Below are 18,888 nucleotides of genomic sequence, written 5' to 3'. Positions count from 1 at the left end.
TATTTCCTTCTATTTTTGGTTTACCTGCACTTTTGAGTTTTTCTTTTCATGAATGCAGGGTGAATTTTGGAAGATATTTTTCACCTTCTATCATATGCTGTTGCTCAGTTGTGTCCAACTTTTTGAGACTCTATGGACTATAGCCCACCAGGCTCCTCCGTCCATGGGGATTCTCCAGGTAAGAATACTGGAGTGGGTTGCCATGCCCTCATCCAACTGGTCTTCTCAACCCAGGGATCAAACCCAAGTTTGATTTGTTGTGTGATCATATGCTTTTTACCATCTTTAATTTGCTAAAATGCACTAATGATTTAACTATCTTTACTATATCTCAATTTAATTGATCTATTCAAGTTTTCTATTTCTCTTTGAGTTGGTTTTAATAATTTAATTTTTTATAAATAGAACATTTATTTTGAATCAGTTTTCAAATTTACATATAAACTAAACATAGTATTTTATGCTTTTCTATACTTTATTGCCTATATTTGTGTTCTTGTGGTTCTTCCCCTTCCAAATCACAGCCATATCACGGTGAAGGGGCTTGCTTAACCCAATGAAGCTATGAGCCATGCTGTACAGTCCACCCAAGACAGATCACAGTGAAAAGTTCTGACAAAACATGGTCCACTGGATAAGGAAATGGAAACCCACTCCAGTATTCTTGCCTTGAGAACCGCAATGAACTGTAAGAAATGGCAAAAAGATATGACACCAGAAGATGAGCCCCTGAGGTCAGAAGGTGTCCAATATGTTACTGGGGTAGCTATGCTACTGGGCTATTACTAATAGTTCTAGAAAGAATGAAGCGGCTGGGCCAAAGCAGAAACAACACTCAGCTGTGGTTATGTCTGATGGTGAAAGTAAAGTCTGATGCTGTAAAGAACAATGTTGCATAGGAAACTGGAATGCTAGGTCTACAAATCAAGGTAAGTTGGATGTGGTCAAGCTGGAAATAGCAAGAGTGAACACTGACATTTTAGGAATCAGTGAACTAAAATGTACAGGAATGGACAAATTTAATTCTGGTGACCATTATATCTACTACTGTGGAGAAGAAGCCCTTAGAAGAAATGGAAGAGTCCTCATAGTCAACAAAAGAGCCCAAAATTCAGTACTTGGGTGCAATTTCAAAAATGACAGAATGATCCCAGTTCCTTTCCAAGGCAAACAATTCAACATCAGAGTACCCCAAGTCAATACCCCACATATTGATGCCAGGGAAGCTGAAGTTGACTGGTTCTATGAAGACCTACAGCATCTTCTAGAACTAATACTAAAAAATAATATCATTTTCTTCACAAAGGGATGGAATGCAAAAGTAATATGTCAAAAGATTTCCAGAAAAAAAAAAAAAAAAATTGGCTTTGGAGTACTAAATGAAGCAGAGGAAAGGCTAATAGAGTTTTTTTGTTTTTAATTTTATTTTATTTTTAAACATTACAATATTGTATTAGTTTTGCCAAATATCGAAATGAATCCGCCACAGGTATACCCGCGTTCCCCATCCTGAACCCACCTCCCTCCTCCCTCCCCTACCCTCCCTCTGGGTCGTCCCAGTGCACTAGCCCCAAGCATCCAGTACCGTGCATCGAACCTGGACTGGCGACTCGCCTCATACATGATATTATACATGTTTCAACGCTATTCTCCCAAATCTCCCCACCCTCTCCCTCTCCCACAGAGTCCATAAGACTAATCTATACATCGGTGTCTCTTTTGCTGTCTCGTACACCGGGTTATTGTTACCATCTTTCTAAATTCCATATATATGTGTTAGTGTACTGTATTGGTGTTTTTCTTTCTGGCTTACTTCACTCTGTATAATAGGTTCCAGTTTTATCCATCTCATTAGAACTGGTTCAAATGTATTCTTTTTAATGGCTGAGTAATACTCTACTGTGTATATGTACCACAGCTTTCTTATCCATTCATCTGCTGATGGGCATCTAGGTTGCTTCCATGTCCTGGCTATTATAAACAGTGCTGCGATGAACATTGGGGTACACATGTCTCTTTCCCTTCTGGTTTCCTCAGTGTGTATGCCCAGCAGAGTTTTGTTAAGAGAACACACTGTTCATAGCAAACACCCTCTTCTAACAATACAATAGACAATTCTACATATGGACGTCACCAGATGATCAGTACTGAAATCAGATTGATTACGTTCTTTGCACCTGAAGATGGAGTAACTATAAAATCAGCAAAACTAAGACCTGGAGTTGACTGTAGCTCAGATTATAGCTCATTATTGCAAAATTCAGACCTAAATTGAAGCAAGTAGAGAAAGGCCTAGGCCTTTCAGGTATGACCTAAATCAAATCCCTATGATTATACAGTAGAAGTGAAAAATAGATTCAAGGGAGTAGATCTGGAAGACAGAGTGCCTGAAGAACAATGGATGGAGGTTTGTAACATTGTACAGGGAATGGTTTTGGTGACCAAAACCATCCCAAAGAAAAAGAAATGCAAGAAGGCAAAGTGGTTATCTGAGGGGGCTTTACAAATAGCTGAGGAAAGAAGAGACATGAAAGGCAAAGTAGAAAGGAAAAGATATACCTAACTGAATGTAGAGTTCCAGAAAAAAATCAAGGAGAGATAAGAAGGTTTTATTAAATGGACAATGCAAGGAAATAGAGGAAAACAATAGAATGGGAGCTAGTGGAGGTGATGGAATTCCAGATGAACTTTTTAAAATCCTAAAAGATGATGCTGTGAAAGTATTGCACTCAATATATTAGCAAATTTGGAAAACTCAGCAATGGTCACAGGACTGGAAAAAGTCAGTTTTCATTCCAATCCCCAAAAAAGGCAATGACAAATAATTTTCAAAGTATAATACAGTTGTGTTCATGTCACATGCTCCAAGTTAATGCTCAAAATCTTCCAAGTTATGCTTTATCAGTGCGTGAACTGAGAAATTCCATATTTATAAGCTCAGTTTTGAAGAGACAGAAGAAACAGAGATTAAATTGGCAACACTTGTTACATCATGGAGAAAGCAAGGGAGTTCTAGAAAAACATCTACTTCTGTTTGACTATGTTAAAGCCTTTGACTGTGTGCAGCACAACAAACCATGGAAAATTCTTAAAATTATGGTAGTACCAGGCCACCTTACCTGTCTCCTGAGTAACCTGTATGCAGGTCAAGAAGTAATAGTTAGAACTGGACATACAACACAGATTGGTTCAAAATTGGGAAAAGAGTACTTTAAGGCTGTCTATTGTCACCCTGCTTATTCAACTTATATGCAGAGTAAATCACATGAATTGATGGGCTAGATAAATCCCAAGCTGGAATCAGGATTGCTGGGAGGAATATCAGCAACCTCAGATATGAAGATGATACCGCTCTAATGACAGAAACTGAAGAGAAACTAAAGAGCCTCTTAAAGAGGGTGAAAGAAGAGAGTGAAAAAGCTAGTTTGAAACTCAACATTCAAAAAACTAACATGAGGCATTCAGTCACATCACTTCATGGCAAACAGATGGGGAAAAAGTGGAAACTAACAGATTTTCTTTTCTTGGTCTCCCAAATCACTGCAGATAGTGACTGAAGCCATGAAATTTAAAGACACTTGCTCCTTGGAAGGAAGGCTATGACAAACCTAGACAATGTAATAAAAAGCAAAGATCACTTTGTGGACAAAGTTCTGTATAGTCAAAGCTGTAGTGTTTCCAGTAGTTATATACAGATGTAAGAGTTGGACTGTAAAGAAGGGTGAGTGCCAATGAACTGATGCTTTCAAATTGTGGTGCTGGAGAAAATATAGAGGTCCCTTGGATTGCAAAGAAGTCAAACCAGTTAATCTTAAGGGAAATCAACACTAAATATTTATTGGAAGTTCTGATGCTGAAGCTGAAACTCTTAAACTTTGGCCACCTAAGGTGAAGAAGGGACTCTGCAAAAGACCCTAACGCTGGGAAAAATTGAGAGCGAAAGATGGGGGTGACAGAGGATGAGCTGTTTAGATAGCACCATTGATTCAATGAACATGAATTTGAGCAAACTCTGGAAGATAGTGGAGGACACAGGAGCCTGGCATGCTGCAGTCTACGGGGTTGCAAAAAGTTGAATATAACTTCGGACTGAATGATGACAACAACAACAATTTATATTCTTTGTCTCATTCAATTCCAAGTTTTAAATTTAGTCCTTCTTTTCAAGTTTGTTTGTTTGTTTGTTTGTATTACATTTTCTAATTTTGTTATGTTGGTTTCACAGAATCAGATTTTTGTTTTTTGATCAAAAATATTGTTTTTCTATTATTCATTTTTATTAAATTATGCTTTTTAAAATTATTTTCTAGTGTGTCTTACCATATTTTACTCTTCTTGTGTTCCTGCATACTCCTTTTCCACAGCTCACAGGTTTTGAACCTCCTGCCAGGACCAAAGGAGGAAGCCCTTAGGTTTTCTTATTCATGTAACCAGATGTTGGGAAGAAAATGAAGGGGGGCAATAGGATTTTCAAGCTGTTATCAGACAAACATTAAACATAGAGTCACCCTCTTTAGTAAAGATGCATAGATTTTTGTGTCTCTAGATAAATGCCCAGAAGTGAATAGTATGTACAGTTTCATTTTTTAAAAGATGTTGTAAAACTACAAACTCCTTTTCAGAGTAGCTGTAACATTTCACATGGCAATATACAAGAAATACAATTTCTTTGCAGACTCACCAGTATTTTTAATTGTCACTATTTTTTAAACTGCTCTAATAGTCATATACTGTTATGTTAGTGTGATCACAATTTCTATCTCCCTAATGATTAGTGAGGTTAAACATACTTCCATGTGCTTATTTGTCATCTGAATATGCCTTTTGGTGAAATGTCTCTACATATTTTTTATTTTTAAATTGGACTGATTGTTTCTTTAATGTTGAGTTTCTTTCTTATATTTTAGATCTGAGTCCTTTGCCAGAAATGCAGTTTGAAATATTTTCACATAGCCTGTCGCTGATCTTCTCATTTCTTAGGAGGGCTGTTTGTAGAGGGAAAGTTTTAATTTTTATGAAGTCTAATTGTTTGATGTGAATATAGACATCTCTTTATTTTGATACTGCTTGATTTCTTTCATAAGTATTTTATATTTTTCGGGATACAAATTCCACATATGTTTTGATAGATTTACACCTAAATATTTCCTTCTTCTTTTTTTTGACCAACTAAGTTGTATTTTATTTGTGAGTATAAAAAATAGTTGAATTTTTAATGTCAATGTTGTGCTCTATAAGCTTGTTGAACTCACTGATTAGTTCCAGGAGTGTTTGTTTGTTTGTAGAATCATTGTCATGTCATTTCATCCACAAATAAAAACATTTTTTTTTCTCTTTCTAAACTGTATGTCTTTATTTTCTTTACCTGTGTTATTATACTGACTGGAACTCCCAGTACAGTTTTAAATTACAGTGTTAGTAAAAGAGATCTTTGTCTTTTTCTCAATTTAAAAGGGGTAGAAATTGATCTTTCATCATTAAGTGTGATGTCAGTTGTAGTTCTTTTACAGACGGTCTTCATTAAATTTAGGAACATCCCCTAGATGTTCCACTGTATTTATAGTTTGCTAAGAATTTTTGAAATCACAAATGGATGTTAGATTTTGCAAAGTGCTTTTGTGTGTCAACTGATAAGATTCCATGGTTTCTCTTTAATTTGTCGACATGGTGAGTTACATTTTCTGATTTTGGAATGCTAAACAACTTTTGTATCTCTGGAATAAAGCCCACTTGGCCATGATGTATGTTGTTTATACATTGTTGGATTCAGTTCTTTAGTATTTTGTTAAGGATTTTTCCACACCAGTTCAAGAGGAATATTGTATATATATATTTTTTCTCTTTTCAGTACTGTGTCTGGTTTTGATGCCACTGTACTACTGGTTCATAGAGTAAGTTTGGAAATTATACATCTTATTCTATTTTCTGGATGAGATTTATGTAAAATTAGTTTTAATTGTTTAAATGTTTGGTATAGTTTGCCTTATGCAGGTCATGGATCAAGATTTTCTTTTTTTCTAGAAATGTATTTCATTATTAATTCAATTTTCTTGATAGCTATGGGGGCATTCAAGTCATTTATTTCTTATTGGGTGAATAATGATAGTTAACCTAGATAGTATATTCAAAAGCAGAGACATTACTTTGCCAGCAAAGGTCAGTCTAGTCAAGGCTATGGGTTTTCCGGTGGTCATGTATGGATGTGAGAGTTGGACTCTAAAGAAAGTTGAGCACTGAAGAATTGATGCTTTTGAACTATGGTGTTGGAGAAGACTCTTGAGAGTCCCTTGGACTGCAAGGAGATCCAACCAGTCCATTCTGAAGGAGATCAGCCCTGGGTGTTCTTTGGAAGGAATGATGCTAAAGCTGAAACTCCAGTACTTTGGCCACCTCATGCGATGAGTTGACTCATTGGAAAAGACTCTGATGCTGGGAGGGATTGGGGGCAGGAGGAGAAGGGGAAGACAGAGGTTGAGATGGCTGGATGGCATCACCGACTCAATGGACATGAGTCTGAGTGAGCTCTGGGAGTTTGTGATGGACAGGGAGGCCTGGCGTGCTGCGATTCATGGGGTCGCAAAGAGTCGGACACGACTGAGCGACTGAACTGAAACTGAACTGAACTGAACGTAGATTTTGAGGAATTATCCCATTTTATCTAAGTATTCAAATTTATAATTAGAGTTGTTTATAGTATTCTATTATTATCATTTTGAAGTCTATGGGATCTGTTGAGGTATCACCTGTTTCATTCTTGATATTGGTGATTTGTGTCTTTTCTCTTTATACATTTTCACTCTTGCTAGAAGTTTGTCAATGTTATTGATCCTTTCAAAGAACTGACATTTTAATTCATTGACATCCCTGTTGTTTGCTTTAGTTTTAACCGATCCTGTCTTATCTTCATCACTTCTTTCCTTCTCCTTGCTTTTGGTTTACATTACTCTTCTTTTTCCAGCATCTAAGGAGTCCAAGTCCCTGTTATTAATGTTTATATATAATTTCCCAGCCCCAATCACAGGCAATTAAAAAGATCTTACCTGCTTTCCCTGCATAGGCTTGGTGCTCAGCTACTGTAATGCATCCTCTGAAGGGAGTTGCAGTCAGGACTCTTTCTCTAACTCATGTTCTCTCCTAGCCCAGAAAGCACCATTCAGAGGCCTCTTGATTTGGCGCTTCAGCCAACATCTTCCCTAAATCTTCCTTCTCAATCTTCCTCAGGCCCTTGTGTCTACAAAACACAGGAGCTTTTGTTTAGGGCTTCCTTTGGTGGTGAGACAATCTGTGTGTGTCATTTATCTGATCTAATGTGGACAACATCCCCTTGGGAAATGTAACAGGAGATGGCCAGCACTTTCTCCAGTGCAGCCTCCTGCTTATATTATTGCAGTTCATAATTTAAAATTACTATTATTTTCATTCTGTTTTTGTCTAACTTGCTGCTACTACATCTGGCCCCTCTGCTCTCTCTCCAGCTGAGCTGAGTCCTTGACAAACATCAAACAGGATAGTCAATTAAGCACAACGTCATCATGGAAGAGTAAAAAGCTTGAAGATATCATAGGGCACCTTTGGAGGGGGCTTACAGAGAATGTGGGGTATTCTGGAGGGGTACTAGTAAATCATTTGCAAGAGTATGAAAGTTCTATAAGGCACTTTGCCAACAGATCTTGGAAAGTACTAGAGCATCCCATGGGGCACTTTATTAGCCAAGCCAGTGAGTCTTGGGGAGTGCTAATAGAAGTCACAGAGCATTGTTGGAGGATGCTAAGGAACTGTTTACATAAGTTATTTGGTTCCAAGGGAGAAATTTTGGTCCTTCTGTTTAGCCTGAAGTTCCTTGGATGAGTTCCTCTTGTAAGTTAACTTAGACATACAACAGAGGAGTTCAAAAAAGTAGAGACAAATTGCCCCAGCACTGCCTGCAGTAATCTGACAGTGGAAACAGAGAGTGGGGAGCCTTCATGAGTTGAGTAACTCCAAGCAGTTATCAAACACAGATATATGCCCTGCAACACAGCAAGTTGTTGAAATTTCAGAAGGGATAAAAGAATGTAGAACTGTTTGAGATCACTTTGACCAGTGACCTTGAAGATACCTTAGAGACTTAATTAGATGCTCTTCAGAGATAATTTTGCTAAATTTAGTAAGGGAGAGTTGCATGATGTAGAGTGCACTACTAAAATCCCTTACTTCATAGTGCCCTGACAGTGGCTGATGCCAGGAAAACAGAAGTCCAGCAGCTGCAAGAGTCTTCTGAGTGCAGAAGTCTGGGCTCTGCTGGAATGAGCCTATGCTATGCTATCCCTGGAGTCCTGTCTGGGAAACAGCTGTCTACCCCAGCTTGGTTCTCCACCTGGCTCTCTACACTTTCCCCTAACCCCAGAAAACTTGTGACCAAAGCTGACAGATGACGTTATAGAGATTTGTACTTTGGCAAATTCTGTGATTGATAAAGGGGCTGTGTCTTCTGCATCTTCCTATGGACCTCTGGAAAGGTTGGAGGGAACAATTTCTTTTTTTCAGATCGTTCAATTATTCAGAAAAAAGCAATATTAGTGGTTTGCTAAGACAATGTCCCTCTGTCTTTATGAGAGATCAGAGGGCCTATGCCAAGGCTGAAAGTCCATGGAGAGATAGGGAAACAGCACTGCTCAGATCTTTTAGAAGCCATCCCTGCCATAAAGATGAGGTAGAAAATAGCTCTCTGCTTTGGGGTCTGAGGTCACCAACACCAGAACACTTGGCCAAGCCTAATTATAGGTAGGTTCTTTTGGGTATCCACAAAACTTTATTGCTATGGCCCCTACTACTGAATTTATTATGGGAATTATCTATGTATATCCCTTTCTTGTCCCCTCCAAGCCTTAGCAGGAATTACTGCAGTTATGACCATTTAGTGTAGTGTGGAGGAGGACTATAAACTTCATAGGCTACTGTTAATGGCCTGGCCATTTGACAAGACACTGGCAAACCTCAGGCTGATATATGCAAAAAATAAACATTAAGTACTATAAATTTAATGCCGATCTTTATGCTGCTCTTAATGCTGCTCTAGTAGTGTTTTGAGGGAAACATTTTGTACATTGTCTTTTTGTTTTCATTCAGATCAATGTAATTTTAACTTCCTGTGGGACATTTCATGAATAACGGATTACCTAGAAGCGTGCTTTTTACCTCCTAATTATTTGGAAATTCTTCTGTTACTGTTATATTATTGATTTCTAGGTTTATAGTCAGATAACTCTGCATGACTTCAGTTTTTTTTATTTGTTGAGGGTTGTTTTGTGGCCAAGAATATACAGCTGGTCCATGAACAATGTTGGGGTTACAGGTCCAAACTCTTTGTGCAGTTGAAACTCTGCATATAGAGTTGGGCCTCTGTAGCCAGAGTTCCTTATCCATGGATTCAATCAATCATGGACTGTGAAGTACTATAGTATTTATGAAACAAAACAAAACAAAACAAAACTGCACAATTCAAACCTGTGTTCTTCATGAGTAACTGTGGTCTATTTTTGTTATATGTTCAGTGTATTATTGAAAAAACACTTTTTGGGGAGTGTAATGTTCCATAATGTTGATTAGTTCATTTTGGTTGATGGTGTTGAGTTCTCTTATTTACTTGATTTTCTGTCAAGTTGGTCTACCAATTGTTGAGAGAGAGGTGTTGAAGTCTCCAAATGCAATTGTAGATTTGTGTAATTCTCTTGTTTCTCCATTTTTGCTTTGCATAGTTTCTAGATTTGTTGTGTTCTTGGTGCACATACTCTTAGGATTGCTGTGTCTCTTTGGTATATTGATTGTCATCATTAGGTCTCTCTACATACATTTTTTTTTCAGCTCTGAAGACAAATTTATTTATTAGTATAGTCACTACTAATTTTGATTGATGTTTGCACTGTATCTTTCTCCATACTTTTGCTTTTAACCTATAAATATCACGGTATTTTAAAGTGCATTTCTTGTAGACAGTATATGAATTGGTTATATTTTTGTCTTCTTGCCAATTTCTGACTTTTAAGTGCTTTATTTATACTATTTACATGTAATGTAATCATTTCTTTTTTAGGGCATTGTTTTTGTTGTTCTGTCACTCAGTCATGTCCAACTCTTTGCGACCTCATGGACTACAGCATGCCAGGCTTCCCTGTCCTTCACTATCTCCATGAGTTTGCTCAAACTCAGGCCCATTGAATCAGTGATCTATTGAAACATCTCATCCTCTGTCGCCCCCTTCTTCTCCTTCCATCAGTTTTTCCCAGCATTAAGGTCTTTTCCAATAAGTTGGCTCTTCACATCAGGTGGCCAAAGTATTGGAGCTTCAGCTTCAGTATCAGTCCTTCCAACAAATATTCAGGATTGGTTTCCTTTAGGATTGACTGGTTTGATCTCCTTGTAGTCCAAGAGACTCTCAAGAGTCTTCTCCAGCACCATGGTTCAAAAGCATCAATTCCTCCACACTCAGCCTTCTTTATGGTCCAACTTTCACATTTGTACATGACTACAGGAAAACCATACTTCAACTATACAAACATTTGCCAGCAAAATGATGTTTCTGCTTTTATAATACACTGTCTAGGTTTGTCATAGCTTTACTTCCAAGGAGAAAATGTCTTTCAATTTCATGGCTACAGTCACTGACAGCAGTGATTTTAGAGCTCAAGAAAGAAAATCTGTTACTGCTTCTGCTTGCCCCCCTCCATTTGCCATGAAGTGATGGAAATGGATGCCCTGATCTTGTTTTTTGAATTTCATTGAATTTTTGAAATTATTTGAAGTTTATTGAGTTTTAAGCCAGCGTCTTCATTTTCTTCTTTCAGCCTCAATAGAGGTTTTTCAGTTCCTCTTCAGTTTCTGTCATTAGAGTGGTATTATCTTCATATATGAGGTTATTGATTTTCTCCTGGCGATCTTGATTCCAGTTTATGAGTCATCCAGCCTGGTATTTCACCATGTACTCTGCATATAAGTTAAATAAGAAGGGTGACAATATACAGCCTTGTTGTACTCCTTTCCCAATTTTGAATCAGTCCATTGTTCTATGTCTGGTTGTATTACTTCCTGACCTGCAAACAGGATTCTCATGAGACAGGTAAATTGGCTTGATATTCCCATGTCTTTAAGGATTTTCCACAGTTTGTTGTGATCTACACAATTAAAGGCTTTAGCATAGTCAGTGAAGTAGAGTAGATGTTTTTCTGGAATTTCCTATCTTTCTCTATGATCTAACAGATACTGGCAATTTGATCTCTTGTTCTTCTGCCTTTTATAAATCCAGCTTGCACATTTGGAATTTCTTGGTTCATATACTGCTGAAGCCTAGCTTGAAGGATTTTGAGCATTACCTTGGTAGAATGTGAAATGAGTGCAATTATTGTACAGTATTTTGAACATTGTATGGTATTTTGAATACTTGTTGACATTGCTCTTCTTTGGGATTAGAATGAAAACTGACCTTTTGCAATCCTGAGTTTTCCAAATTTGCTGGCATATCAAGTACAACACTTTAATGGCATCATCTTTTAGGATTTTTAAAAGCTCACTTGAAATTCCATTACCTCCACTAGCTTTGTCTGTAGTAATGCTTCCTAAGGCCCACTTGACTTCTCCCTGTAGGATGTCTGGCTCTAGGTGAGTCACCACACCATTGTGGTTATCTGGGTCATTAAGACTTTTTTTATTTTTTATAGTCCTGTGTATTTTTGCCCCCTTTCCTTAATCTCCTCTGCTTCTATTAGGTCCTTTTCATTTCTATCCTTTATTGTGCCTATTGTTGCATGAAATGTTCCCTTGATATTTCTGATTTTCCTGAATAGATCTCTAGTCTTTCTGATTCTATTGTTTCCCTCTATTTCTTTGCATTTAAGAAGGCTTTCTTATCCTTACTTACAATACTTTGAAACTCTGCATTCAGGTGGGTGTATCTTTCTGTTTCTCCTTGTCTTTTGCTTCTTCTTTTCTCAGCTATTTGATAAAACCTCCTCAGGAAACCATTTTGCCCTCTTGCATTTCCTTTTCTTGGGGATCGTTTTGGTCACTGCTCCCCATACAATGTTATAAACCTAAGTCTGAATTTTGCAATAAGGAGCTCATGATCTGAGCAGAGTGAGCTTCCAGTCTTGTTTTTGCTGACTGTATAGAGCTTCTCCATCTTCTGCTGCAAAGAATATAATCAGTCTGATTTTGGTTTGACCATCTTGTGATGTTCATGTATAGAGCTGTCTTGTGTTGTTGGAAGAGGGTATTTGCCATGACCAGTGCGTCCTCTTGGCAAAATTCTGTTAGCTTTTGCCCTGCTTCATTTTGTACTCCAAGATCAAACTTGCTTGTTACTCTAGGTATCTCTTGACTTCCTCCTTTTGCATCCCAATCCCCTATGATGATAAGGACACCTTTTTTGTGTGTTAATTCTAGAAGGTCTTGTAGGTCTTCAGAGAACCATTCAACTTCAGCTTCTTTAGCGTTAGTGGTTGAGGCATAGACTTGGATTACTGTGATGTTGAATAGTTTTCCTTGGAAACGAACCAAGGTGATACAATAGACTCTGACAAGCTATGTATATGTAATATGCACACACACACACACACACACACACATATATATATATAAATATATATACACACACACAAGTCATGTGTATGTAATATATATTTATATATAGATACATACACACATATTACATATCATAACTTGTCAGAGTCTATGTTTGTTGACCTTTTACTAATTAAAATGGAGTCTAGAATTTTTGTCCCATTAAGCCCCCATTATAATATAATGATGTTAAATATTTCCTCCACTTTTATTGATAAACACATAAGACAATGTAATTCTTTCATCTAACACAATTTATAAAACTCAAGGGGAAAATTCAAGAAGAAAAACAAAGTCTATTGTATTTATTACTGTTTTAACTCTGACTACTTTTCTTTCATCATTCTGATATTTTCAGATTCCTATTTTTATTGTTTCCTTTCTGTTCAGAGATATTTCCGTAGGTAGTCTTTTTGTGTAGGGCTTATGATAGCAAATTCTCTTAGTTTCTTTTCACCTGACAATGTTTTGATTTCCCTTTCATTCTAAAGGTTATTTTTACTGGATATGATATCTGGGTTGAGAGTTTCCTTTTAATTCCTGAAAAATGTGCCACTTCTGACCTCCCTGATTTCTCATGGGAAATGAATTTCATTTGACTTGATTTTTTCCTTACAGTTAATATTTATCATTTGCTGTTTTCAAGATTTTTTTGTGCTTAGTTTTCACAAGTTTTACTAAGATGTGTCATAGGATGATTTCCTTGGGTTTACACTGTTTGAAATATGTTCAGATTCTTGGATATGTAGATCTATACTTCTGTCAAATTTACAAATTTTTTGTTCATTATTTATTCAAATAGTTTTTGGCCCTACTTGTGTTTTCCTTTCCTTCTAGAATTCCAATGATATGCACATATATATCTTCTGTTACAGTCTCACAGGTCCCGGAGGCTTTGTTCATCTTTTTGTCCAGGCTATTTGTACATGGTTGTTCAAATTGGATAATCTCTGTAATTATAGCTCCAAGTTTCTCTTACTTTCTCCTTTTTGTTGCTGTGTTTACCTCTTATGAAGTTTTGTTTTGATTATTATCTATTTCAATTATAAAAATTGAATTTGTTTTTTCTTTATATCATTTGTTTGCTGAGATTTTCTATTTTATTTATGAGCCTTTCTATTTTTAATTTGTTTCAGGTGTGTTCTCAATTGCTTGTTAAAGCTTTTTCTATTAGGGCCATTTTAATTTTTGTGAGATAACTCTAACTTCTGTGTCCTTTTAATATTGACATCTGTTTATTCAGTGTGATGTTTTTCTGTTTATTGGAATGATGAGTCATTTTTATTAATAATCGGAACATTTTAGATATTATATTGTAAGACTTTGGATCTTATTTAATCTTGTTTTAGCAGTTTTCTTATAGCACAGCTGCTTCCTTATTATTGCCATTGGGAAGTTCAGGTGCACTAGTCAGATTGCATTGCCACCATCTGTCATTCTTTGCATCCTGATGTCCCTGGCCACTTGTCCTATTTACCTTTCAGAGTATTCTTACATTTGTTTTAAGTAGACTCTAGGTTTTTATGATTTCCACTATTACATAATAAGGTCAGTGGCTCATGTCTTCTTGGTGGACTTGGCCCTCAGCATACTGTCTGATAGTAATTTAACAACTACCCCTTTTTTGTTCACTTCATCAATAAATCTATGCTACTGTCTTACAAATTTTCTCATATGTTTTTCCTTTGTTTATCTCTTACTCTATTTGCAAAAAACAAAAAAGAAAAAAGCATCCTGATGCAGGTTTCTGTCTTTATAAAATAAATTCAATTAATATAATTATATTTATACTTAATATGGTTATTTTGGTTATATTCATAATTGATATGATTAGATATATGTGCCTGTGTGCTAAGTCACCCAGTTATGTCTGACTTATTGTGACCCCAAGGACTCCTCTGTCCTTGGAATTTCCCCAGCAAGAATACTGAAGTGGTTTGCCATTTCCTCCTCCAGGGAATCTTCCCAACTTAAGAATCCAACACCTGTCTCTGGCATCTCTGACATTGCATATTGCAGGCAGAATCTTTACTACTGAGGCACGGGGGAAGCCTGGTTAGATATATTCATTTTATTTATTTCACAGTTACTGTTTGTAATATTTCTAGCTTGTTTACTTCCTTAAATTTTCTTCTTATTTTTATTAAATTGATCTTTTAGAAAATCTCTTTTCCTTTTTTTGTAAAATGGCATGTTCTTTTCTTGTCTTGTTTTACCAGTGGTCATCTTGCAGTTTGTTTTGGTTTAAAGATTAATGGCTTTATTTTGTGGGGAAAATTCCAGCATCTTAGGAAAGTGAAAGGACAAACCAGGTGCCACCAAGCAACATTAATTAATGTTTATTAATATTATTCCAGATGCCACCCAATGAGACTGGTTGAATAATATCTTTAAATAAACTTAATAGTTTAAATTTTTAAATGTTGAAACAAAAATTAAGTAGGATGCATTGTTGATCACTGCCTTTACAAAGGAGATATGAGTTTCTAAACAACTCAGAAATTAAGAGGAGAAAACAGAAAAAGGTAAAAAAGAAATAAGTGATTGTTTATGGTTATTTATTGCTATTCTGTGATGTGAAAACTATTTCATCTTTAGAAAGACTACAGTTGCCCTGCAATTAGTGATGAAGACATCAGCTCATCCACACTTTCTCTTACTCCCGTCCACCACCTCTGGTTCGACTTCCAGGGGTTCTAATCTACCTTTACCTCTATAATCACAGCCATCTCCTGGAGTAGCTAAGAGTAGGGCTCCTCCTGCCTGCAGAGTCTTCATCTTCATGTATGTTCCTCAGTGCAAGAGGGAGGACAGTCTGTGGAGCTTCCTTGGTGAAGAAACAGGAAACACGGGGTCAAAAGTGTGTCTTCTGACTGTCAGAAATATCTACCCACCTCTGTGCTTTTTCCAATGTGCTCCACATTAACTATTGGTGTACCATTGGGCAAGTTCTTTCAAGGGTCTAAATTCTCTATCAGTTCAGTCGCTCAGTCGTGTCCGACTCTTTGCGACTCCATGAATCACAGCACACCAGGCCTCCCTGTCCATCACAAACTCCCAGAGTTCACTCAGACTTAAGTCCATCGAGTCAGTGATGCCATCCAGCCATCTCATCCTCTGGCATCCCCTTCTCCTCCTGCCCCCAATCCCTCCCAGCATCAGAGTCTTTTCCAATGAGTCAGCTCTTTGCATGAGGTGGCCAAAATACTGGAGTTTCAGCTTCAGCATCATTCCCTCCAAAGAAATCCCAGGGCTGATCTCCTTCAGAATGGACTGGTTGGATCTCCTTGAAGTCCAGGGGACTCTCAAGAGTCTTCTCCAACACCACAGTTCAAAAACATCAATTCTTCGGCACTCAGCCCTCTTCACAGTCCAACTCTCACATCCATACATGACCACAGGAAAAACCATAGCCTTGACTAGATGAACCTTTGTTGGCAAAGTAATGTCTCTGCTTTTGAATATGCTATCTAGGTTGGTCATAACTTTCCTTCCAAGGGGCAAGCATCTTTTAATTTCATGGCTGCAATCATTATCTGCAGTGATTTTGGAGCCCAGAAAAATAAAGTCCGACACTCTTTCCACTGTTTCCCCATCTATTTCCCATGAAATGATGGGACCGGATGCCATGATCTTCCATGATCTTCGTTTTCTGAATGTTGAGCTTTAAGCCAACTTTTTCACTTTCCACTTTCACTTTCATCAAGAGGCTTTTTAGTTCCTCTTCACTTTCTGCCATAAGAGTGGTGTCATCTGCATATCTGAGGTTATTGATATTTCTCCCGGCAATCTTGATTTCAGCTTGTGTTTTATCCAGTCCAGCGTTTCTCATGATGTACTCTGCATATAAGTTAAATAAACAGGGTGACAATATACAGCCTTGACATACTCCTTTTCCTATTTGGAACCAGTCTGTTGTTCCACGTCCAGTTCTAACTGTTGCTTCCTGACCTGCATACAAATTTCTCAAGAGGCAGATCAGGTGGTCTGGTATTCCCATCTCTTTCAGAATTTTCCACAGTTTATTGTGATCCACACAAAGGCTTGGGCATAGTCAATAAAGCAGAAATAGATGTTTTTCTGGAACTCTCTTGCTTTTTCCATGATCCAGTGGATTATTCTACTTTCCAGGCACTTTCATACTTACAAAAGGGATATTAAAAGAACAAATTTGATGCACATTTAAAGATGATCACTCTTTTAATTATTTTTTTCTAGTCTCCTTTATGTGTTTAAAAATATTTTTTTTATTGAAGCAAAATTGATTAACAATGTTGTGTTAATTTCAGGTGTACAGCAAACTGATTCAGTTATATATGTCATGTACTTATTTTTTTTTCCAAATTCTTTTTTCATTTAAGTTATTATAGAGTATTGAGCACTGATCTTGTGCTATACGGTAGGTCCTTGTTAATTATTTATTTTAAATATAGTAGTTTGTACATGTCAATCCCAAACTACCAATCTATATATTTTTTAAATAATAGGCAACTGTTAAATAACAGGCAACTCTGGATTTGTCTTCTTCCAAGGATTCTTATAATCATACCAATCCAATCTGTTTCATCTCTTTTTCTCTCACTTTTAATCATAAAGTGATCAAGAACTTTCAAGCTTTACTATTTTCTTCCTGCAGTCTAGTCCCTCAGTATATCTCCTTTCCAGCAGCCTTGGAATCTTCATCTCACATCTGCTCTCAGCTGTGATTTTCCACTAGAGAAGTCCCTTTGTATTTCATCCTGATAATCATGGTGTGTGCCTTTTCAGCTCTTTTGAGTGCACGAGTTCTCAAATAACAGTCATTCTTTTCAGGAGAATCATTAGTGAGTCTGATGTTTAAATCTGGTGAATGAAAACATGTAGGCAATGAGCTGAAATCATTTGCTAAAGGTCACATCCTGAGTCAAGGGCAGATATGGAAACAGATAAAGCAAACTGAAAGTTTGATGTCTTCAGGAATATGACAGCTTTAAGGGGAATATTGTTGAAATTGTTGATCTTTGCTATTTCCTCCCTTCACTTTGACCCTTTTTGGACACTTCCTAAGAATGTGTACATACATTTCAGTCTTCCAGTATTCATTCTGTAACCATATTCAGGCATAAGAACCTAGTCCTAAGTTGTTTCCTAGCTCATCTGCATCCTCACTCCTTCTATTCTCACCACAACCACCACTCCCACCAACATCACCATGACCAATACCCAAAGCAACCACAGCTCTGGACTATTATCTCTCCCACCAAAACTCTTACTAAGACCAACATTGCCAATACCACTGCTAATACTGCCACCAACAACAATATTGGTGCTACAAGCACTGCCACTGCTATCACTAACACCATGATCATCATGATCATCATCATTATCATCATTGCTCCCACCTCTTTCATTTTCACACCAACACCTTCAATACCACCAACACTGCCACAATCTACCATACTAACCAGCAATTACCACTACTACCAGCAATCACCACAGCCATGAACACCATCACCACCACTACTAAAACTGTGTAGATGAGATGACCGGTATGGAGAACTTCTTTTATTGAGCTTTGCATTTGTGGGTAATTGTAAATTCACTAACAGTTGAAACATTAATAATATAGAGGTCCTATATTCCTCTTACCCAACTTCTCTTGTAATAACACCTCAAAAAACTATAGTTAATTATAGCAACTAGGATATTGACATTAATACAGTCATGATACAGAATATTTTAATAAAGTCTCACAAAGACACTATATTTTGCCTGCCTTTTAACAGCCACACCTACTTTCCTCCTGCTTCTGCTACCTCATTAATCCTCATCTCCATTTCTATAATTTTCTCATTTCAAAGATGCTATTTAAATGGCATCATACAGAATGTATTCTTTTGAGACTGGCTTTTATTCATTCAGCGTAATTCTTTAGATAATCATCAGGTTGAGGGCTTCAGTAGTCTTTTTATTTTCATTGTTAACCACATAATACATATGTATGTAACTATATAACTGTAGTGTACTATATATATATATATATATATATATATATATATATATATATATATAAAATAGTTGATTTACCTGAAGAATGGCTACTAGGTTGTTTCCAGTTTTTCATTTTAACAAATAAAGCTGCTGTAAGCATTTGTGTACAGATTGTAATGTAGATGTTAATTCTTTATTTCTCTTGGAATTTATTTCTTTGGGAATTTTCTCAGTGAACTTGGTGAGTCATATGGTAGCTGCATAGTCAGTCATTTTCATGAAACTCCTAAACAGTTTTCAAGTGACTGGATCACTTTATATTCC

Source organism: Bos mutus, chromosome 2, assembly GCF_027580195.1.
Source record: "Bos mutus isolate GX-2022 chromosome 2, NWIPB_WYAK_1.1, whole genome shotgun sequence".
Lineage (NCBI taxonomy): Eukaryota > Metazoa > Chordata > Mammalia > Artiodactyla > Bovidae > Bos > Bos mutus.
This window is presented reverse-complemented; position numbering follows the sequence as displayed.